Source organism: Heterodontus francisci, chromosome 12 (assembly GCF_036365525.1).
Source record: "Heterodontus francisci isolate sHetFra1 chromosome 12, sHetFra1.hap1, whole genome shotgun sequence".
NCBI classification, from domain to species: domain Eukaryota; kingdom Metazoa; phylum Chordata; class Chondrichthyes; order Heterodontiformes; family Heterodontidae; genus Heterodontus; species Heterodontus francisci.
In genome coordinates, this window is record NC_090382.1 from 90686783 (window position 1) to 90694049 (window position 7267).

A 7267-nucleotide genomic window follows, 5' to 3' on the forward strand; every position below is an offset into this window, starting at 1 on the left:
CCTCCGGGGAATACAGGCAGAGTCAAAGTCCATGGTACTACAGGAGCTGCAGGAGCAACTGCATTTTATGTACCCATCCTTCCACGAAAATGGAGAAAAAAAGTTGGGAAATCTAAAACTAGATTGTCGCCCTTTACTTAGGCAGAATTCTAAATCAGGAAAACAATGGTGATGAGTGGTGACTGGGATTTGTGTTTCAGTTACCTAGGGAAACTGGCTTTTACGTTTCTGCAAATACATTACATCGTTAGCTGGAATGTCAGATTGGGTTAAGGAGTGCCAGCTTTACCATGAGACACTGGCGAGATGCCTACTTTTATTGGAAATGATCAGAGCAGTGGTTATACTTTGTACCAATGTAATGAATGATTTACAACTTTTATGTGCATAATAGAAACAGATTTGCAGTGGAGGGTAAGATTTGTTCTGTGCACTATGTGTGACAAAATTGTAAACTTGCTTCTAAAGAACATGATTCCACTACACTACACATGAAGCACAATAGAAATCTTCTCACAAGGTGATCCAATAGTACTCTCAGTGAGCAGTCAGTAGTGGAAAGAAACTATTGGTTGGAGTAGAACTATATAACTCAAACACAGTGACTACATTGGTGAGACATGACCAATTTTTTTCTATAATCCATAGCAATTGTGCCGTTTATATAATATGTCCTGGTGTGTTTGTTTTAAATATAAGAGTTAATGTCACGATCCCTTGGCAAAAGAGAAAGCTAAAATGAATTTAGTAGAGGCCTTCAATATTATGAAGAGTTTTGATAGGATGAATAGGGAAAAACTATTTTCTCTGGCTGTGGAATCAATAATGAGGGGTCATCTAATTAAAGTGGTCACTGAGAGAGTGAGGATAGATATATAAAAAGGAAAAAATCTAGCTAAAGTGAGCATTGGTCCCTTAGAGGGTAAGACTAGGGAATTAATAGGGAAACGAGGAAATGACAGAGACTTTGAACAAGTATTTTGTACCACTAAAATAAAAGCAAAATACTGCGGATGCTGGAAATCTGAAATAAAAACAAGAAATTCTGGAAATACTCAGCAGGCCTGGCAGCATCTGTGGAGAGAGAAGCAGAGTTAACATTTCAGGTCAGTGACCCTTCTTCAGAACTGGCAAATATTAGAAATGTAAAAGGTTGTAAAGCTGGGGTAGGGCAAGAGATAACAAAGGAGAAGGTGTAGATAGGACAAGGTCACAGAATAGCTGACCAGAAGGTCGTGGAGCAAAGGCAAACAATATGTTATTCATGTGTTGAAAGTCAAAGCATTAGTACAGATAGGGTGGTAACAGACTGAAAATTGAACAGCAGCAAGTACAAACATGAAAAAACAGTGGGTTAGCAAACTGAACAAACTAAGATGATATAAAACAAAATAAACACAAAAAACAATTTAAAAAAAAAGGAAAAAGAAAAAAATAAGTAAAAATAAAAGTAAAATGGGGGGCCCGTCATGCTCTGAAATGATTGAACTCAATGTTCAGTCCAGCAGGCTGTAGTGTGCCTAATCGGTAAATGAGATGCTGTTCCTCGAGCTTGCGTTGATGTTCACTGGAACACTGCAGCAATCCCAGGACAGAGATGTGAGCATGAGAGCAGGGGGGAGTGTTGAAATGACAAGCAACCGGAAGCTCAGGGTCCAGCTTGCGGACTGAGCGGAGGTGTTCCGCAAAGCGGTCACCCAGTCTGCGTTTGGTCTTTCCAATGTAGAGGAGAGCACATTGTGAGCAGCGAATACAGTATACTACATTGAAAGAAGTACAAGTAAATCGCTGCTTCACCTGAAAGGGGTGTTTGGGGCCTGGGATAGTGAGGAGTGAGGAGGTAAATGGGCAGGTATTACACCTCATGCGATTGCAGGGGAAGGTGCCATGGGAAGGGGATGAGGTGGTGAGGGTATTGGAGGAGTGGACCAGGGTGTCACGGAGGGAACGATCCCGTCGGAATGCTGACAGGGGAAGGGAGGGGAAGATGCGTTTGGTAGTGGCATCACGCTGGAGGTGGTGGAAATGGCGGAGGGTGATCCTTTGGATATGGAGACTGATGGAGTGGAAAGTGAGGACAAGGGGAAACCCTGTCGCGGTTCTGGGAGGGAGGGGAAGGGGTGAGGGTAGAGGTATGGGAAATGGGCCGGACACGGTTGAGGGCCCTGTCAACCACAGTGGGGGGGAATCCTCGGTTGAGGAAAAAGGAGGTCATATCAGAAGAGCTGTCATGGATGGTAGCATCATCAGAGCAGATGCGCCGGAGATGGAGAAACTGGGAGAATGGAATGGAGTCCTTACAGGAGGCAGGGTGAGAAGAAATGTCGTCGAGGTAGCTGTTGGAGTTGGTGGGCTTATAATGGATATTAGTAGACAGCCTATCCCCAGAAATGGAGATAGAGAAGTGGAGGAAGGGAAGTGAAGTGTCGTAGATGGACCATGTAAAGGTGAGAGAAGGGTGGAAATTAGAAGCAAAGTTAATAAAGTTTTCCAGTTCGGGGCGGGAGCAGGAAACGGCACCGATACAGTCATCAATGTACTGGAAAGAGAGTCTGGGGAGGGGGCTGGAGTAGGACTGGAACAAGGAATGTTCGACATATCCCAGTATTTTGTACCCATCTTCACAGTAGAAGACACAAAATGCATCCCAAGATTAGTAGAAAATCAGGAGGCAAATGGGAGGGAGGAATTTAAAACAATTACTATCACTAGAGAAAAAGTAATGGGAATCCTAATGGGACTAAAGGCTGAGGTCCCCTGGACCTGATGGCCTGCATCTGAGGGTCTTAAAGGAAGTAGCTGCAGAGATAGTGGATGCATTGTTTGTAATATTCAAAAAGTCCCTAGATTCTGGAAAGATCCCAGTGGATTGGAAAACTGCAAATGTAACACCTCTGTTCAAGAAAGGAGGGAGACAAAAAGTGAGAAAGTATAGACCAGTTAAGCGGGGAGATGATGGCGTGGTGTTAATGTCACTGAACTAGTGATCCTGAAGTCTAGGCTAATCTCCTGGGCACATGGTAGCTGGTGGAATTTAGATTAATTCAATTAAAAAATCTGGAATTAAAATCCAGTCTCAGTAATGGTGACATGAAACTATCATTTATTGTTGTAAAAACCCATCTGGTTCACTAATGTCCTTTAGGGAATGAAATCTGCTGTCCTTACCTGGTCTGGCCTACATGTGACTCCAGACCCACAGCAATGTGCTTGAGTCTTAACTGCCCTCTGAAATGGCCTTGCAAGTCACTCAGTTGTCAAGGACAATTAGGAATGGGCAACAAATGTTGGCCTTGCCAATGATGCCCACATCTCATGAAAGAATAAACAAAAAGTTAGCCTAATATCTGTAGTTGGGAAAATGAATAGAATCCATTATTAAAGAAGTAGTAGCAGGACATCCAGAAAATCATAATACAATCAGGCAGAGTCAACATGGTTTTATGAAAGGGAAATCATGTTTGACAAATTTATTAGAATTATTTGAGAATGTAACAAGCATAAAGGGGAACCAGTAGATGTAGGGTATTTGGATTTCCAAAAGGCATTCGATAAAGATGCCATATAAAAGATTACTACACAAGAGAAGAGCTCATGGTGTTGGGGGTGATATATTAGCATGGATAGAGGACTGGCTAACTAACAGAAAACGGACAGTCGGGATAAATGGGTCATTTTCAGGATGGCAAACTGTAACTAGTGGAGTGCCACAGGGATCAGTGCTGGAGCCTCAACTATTTGCGATCTATATAAATGACTTGGATGAAGGGACCGACTGTATTTTAGCCAAATTTGCTGATGAAACAAAGATAGGTAGGAAAGCAAATTGTGAGAAGATACAAAGAGTCTGCAAAGAGACATAGTTAGGTTAAGTGGGCAAAAATTTGGCAGATCGAGTATAATATGGGAAAATGGGAGGTGCTTCACTTTGGCAGGAAGAATAGAAAAGCAGAATATTATTTAAATGGAACAGAATGCTGTGGTACAGAGGGACCTGGGTGTCCTTGTATATGAATCACAAAAAGTCAGCAAGCAGGTACGGCAAGTAATTAGGAATGCAAATGAAATGTTGGCCTTTATTGCAAGGAGGATGGAGTATAAAAGTAGGGAAGTCTTGCTACAACTGTACAGGACATTGGTGAGACAGCATCTCGAGTACTTTGTACAGTTTTGGTCACCTTATTTAAGGAGGGATATACTTGCATTTGAAGGGATATACTTGCATTGGAAGCAGTTCAGAGAAGGTTCACTAGGCTGATTCCTGTAATGAGAGGTTTGTCTTATGAGGAAAAGTTGGATGGGCTGCACCTGAATCGGAATGGGACAAGCATCCTGGCTGGGAGATTTGCTAGTTTTGTTGGGGGGGGGGGTTTAAACTAATTTGGCGGGGGGATGGGATACAGAATGGAGGTACAGTAGGGGGCAATATAGAACAGAAAGTGAGTCTGCCTGGAAGGCAGAGCAGATATAGACCTGGTAAGGCACGAGGGAAAAATGCAAGGTTGGATTGCATCTATTTCAATGCAAGGAGTCTTACTAGTAAGGCAGATGAATTGAGGGCGTTGATTAGCACATGGGATTTTGATATGATTGCTATCACAGAGATGTGGCTGAGGGTGGGACAGGACTGGCAGCTCAATATTCCAGGGTATAGAATCTTCAGGCGTGACAGGGGAGGGGATAAAAGAGGAGGTGGCATTGCACTGTTGATCAAGGAGTCAATTACTGTAGTAAGGAGGGATGATATTTATTTATTTTGAGATACAGCACTGAAACAGGCCCTTCGGCCCACCGAGTCCATGGCGACCATCAACCACCCATTTATACTAATCCTACATTAATCCCATATTCCTACCACATCCCCACCTTCCCTCAATTCCCCTACCACCTACCTATACTAGGGGCAATTTATAATGGCCAATTTACCTATCAACCTGCAAGTCTTTGGCTGTGGGAGGAAACCGGAGCACCTGGCGAAAACCCACGCGGTCACAGGGAAAACTTGCAAACTCCACACAGGCAGTACCCAGAATTGAACCTGGGTTGCTGGAGCTATGAGGCTGCGGTGCTAACCACTGCGCCACTGTGCCGCCCTTAGAAGGTTCCTCAAATGAGGCCATTTGGGTAGAACTTAAAATCAAAAAGGGGGCAATCACTTGGCTGGGTGTGTACTACAGGCCTCCAAAAAGTTAGGAAGAGATACAGGAGCAGATATGTAGGTAAATCTCTGAGAGGTGTAAAAATAATAGGGTAATAATAGTAGTGGATTTCAACTTCCCCAATATTAACTGGTATAGTCTTAGTGCAAAAGGCTTAAAAGGGGCAGAATTCTTAAAATGCATACAGGAGAGCTTTTTGAGCCAATATGTAGAAAGTCCTACAAGGGGCAGTACTGGACCTAATCCTAGGGAATGAAGCCGGTCAAGTGGTAGAAGTATCAGTGGGGGTGCATTTCGGGGTTAGTGACCATAACTCTATTAGCTTCAAGATAGTTATGGAAAAAGATAGGACTGGTCCTCAAGTTGAAGTCCTAAATTGGGGGAAGGCTAATTTCGATGGCATCAGATAGGAACTCTCAAAAGTTGATTGGGAGAGGCTGCTTACAGGTTTAAGGGATGTCTGGCAAGTGGGAGGCTTTTAAAAGTGAGATAGGAAGAGTTCGGGGCCAGCATGTTCCTGTTAGATTGAAGGGCGAGGCTGCCAAATTTAGGGAACCTTGGGTGACAAGGGATATTGAGGGTCTGCTCAGGACAAAGAAGGAGGCATATGTCAGATATAGGCAGCTGGGATCAAGCGAGTCCCTCGAGGAGTAGAAGGGATGTAGGAGTAAACTTAAGAAGGAAATTAGGAGGGCGAAAAGGGGCCATGAGATTTCCATGGCAGATAAGGTAAAGGAGAATCCGAAAAGATTCTGTAAGTATATTAAGAGTAAAAGGGTAGCTAGGGAGAGATTAGGTCCCCTTAAGGATCAGTGTGCTAATCTATGTGTGGAGCCACGGGAAATGGGCAAGGTCTTAAATGAATACTTCTTGACTGTATTTACCATGTATAAGGTCATGGAAGCTAGTGAATTCAAGGGAGGGAACAGCGATATCCTGGAGCATATCAACATTACAGAGGAGGAGGTGTCGGAGGTTTTGAAGCGCAATAACGTGGATAAATCCCCAGGGCCTGACCAGGTGTATCCCAGGATGCTATGGGAAGCAAGGGAGGAGATTGCTGGGTCCCTGGCAGAGATTTTTGTATCATTGTTAGCCACGGGTGAGGTACCGGAAGACTGGAGGATGGCTAATGTTGTGCCTTTATTTAAGAAGGGCAGCAGGGATAAGCCAGAGAATTATAGGCTGGTGAGCCTTACATCAGTGGTGGGAAAGTTATTGGAAGGGATTCTGAGAGACAGGATTTATATGCATTTGGAAAGGCAAGGTCTGATTAGGGATAGTCAGCATGGCTTTGTGCATGGGAAATCATGTCTCATGAATTTGATTGAGCTTTGTGAGGAGGTGACCAAGAGGATTGATGAGGGCAGGGCGATAGACGTTGTCTACATGGACTTTAGCAAGGCCTTTGACAAGGTCCTGCATGGTAGGCTGGTCCGGAAGGTTCGAACACATGGGATCCAGGGTGAGCTAGCCAATTGGATACAAAATTGGCTTGGTGATAGGAGGCAGAGGGTGGTGGTGGAGGGTTGTTTTTCAGATTGGAGGCCAGTGACCAGTCGTGTGCTGCAGGGATCGGTGCTGGGCCCTCTGTTGTTTGTCATGTATATTAATGACTTGGCCGAGAATGTAGAGGACATGATTAGTAAGTTTGCAGGTGACACCAAAATTGGTGGTATAGTGGACAGTGAAGAAGGTTTTCTAAGGTTACAACAGGATATAGATCAACTGGGAAAGTGGGCAAGTGATTGGCAAATGGAATTTAATGCAGACAAGTGCGAAGTGATGCATTTTGGGAAGTTAAACCAGGGCAGGACATATACAGTGAATGGCAGGGCCCTGGGGAGCGTTGTTGAGCAGAGAGACCTTGGGGTGCAAGTACATAGTTCCCTGAAAGTGGCAACACAGGTAGACAGGGTGATGAAGAAGGCATATGGCATGCTTGCCTTCATTGGCCAAGGCATTGAGTACAAGAGTTGGGACGTCATGTTGCAGTTGTACACAATGTTGGTTAGGCCGCATTTGGAGTACTGTGTGCAGTTCTGGTCGCTGCACTACAGGAAAGATGTGATTAAGCTCGAGAGGGTGCAGAAAAGATTCACAAGGAT